This window comes from Penaeus monodon, chromosome 15 (assembly GCF_015228065.2).
Source record: "Penaeus monodon isolate SGIC_2016 chromosome 15, NSTDA_Pmon_1, whole genome shotgun sequence".
In the NCBI taxonomy this organism is placed as follows: domain Eukaryota; kingdom Metazoa; phylum Arthropoda; class Malacostraca; order Decapoda; family Penaeidae; genus Penaeus; species Penaeus monodon.
Window position 1 is genome coordinate 15,564,600 of NC_051400.1, and position 441 is coordinate 15,565,040.

General features: G+C 40.8%; 1 protein-coding gene across 1 annotated transcript in view; it reads right to left on the reverse strand.

Moving 5' to 3' along the window:
- The window catches only part of LOC119581780 (OTU domain-containing protein 3-like), a gene marked incomplete in the record, with an annotated part of 62,630 nt that extends 62,473 nt beyond the window's left edge, over window positions 1-157 (reverse strand). The window contains 1 exon segment of the mRNA XM_037929910.1: window positions 1-157.
- Between the last annotated feature and the right edge of the window lie 284 nt (window positions 158-441).

Sequence of the window (441 nt, forward strand, 5' to 3'; positions counted from 1 at the left end):
CCCTATTTTTCCCCACCACGCGAAAAGGGGGAAAAATCCCTCAGGAGGAGAGATCAGCTGATTGCTTCGGGTGTCTGTTTATTTACATCGAGTGGGTTTAGGTATTTTTTAAATTCTCTTTCCCTCTTTCACCGCCTGGAGTTACCATAGTTTCGCCGGTGTTTTTTTTTGGGCGCCTTTTCTCACTTCTAATTCATCATGACTCGAGGGGGAAATAAGGGGAAAAAAAGGAAGAGACTTTCACCTTTTTCCCACGTGACTCACATCAACAGGAAGTGACGTCATGTAAACATTTTTTTTTCAGGGCAGAGTTGCCGACGGGTATTTTTTTTCTTCTAATCTACATATCTACATCCTTCATATGACAAAATTTCGATTTTTTTTTTTTAGCAAGTTAAGTGGGGATTATGATGCACTTATTCGTTTCTGCAGGAAAGGGTG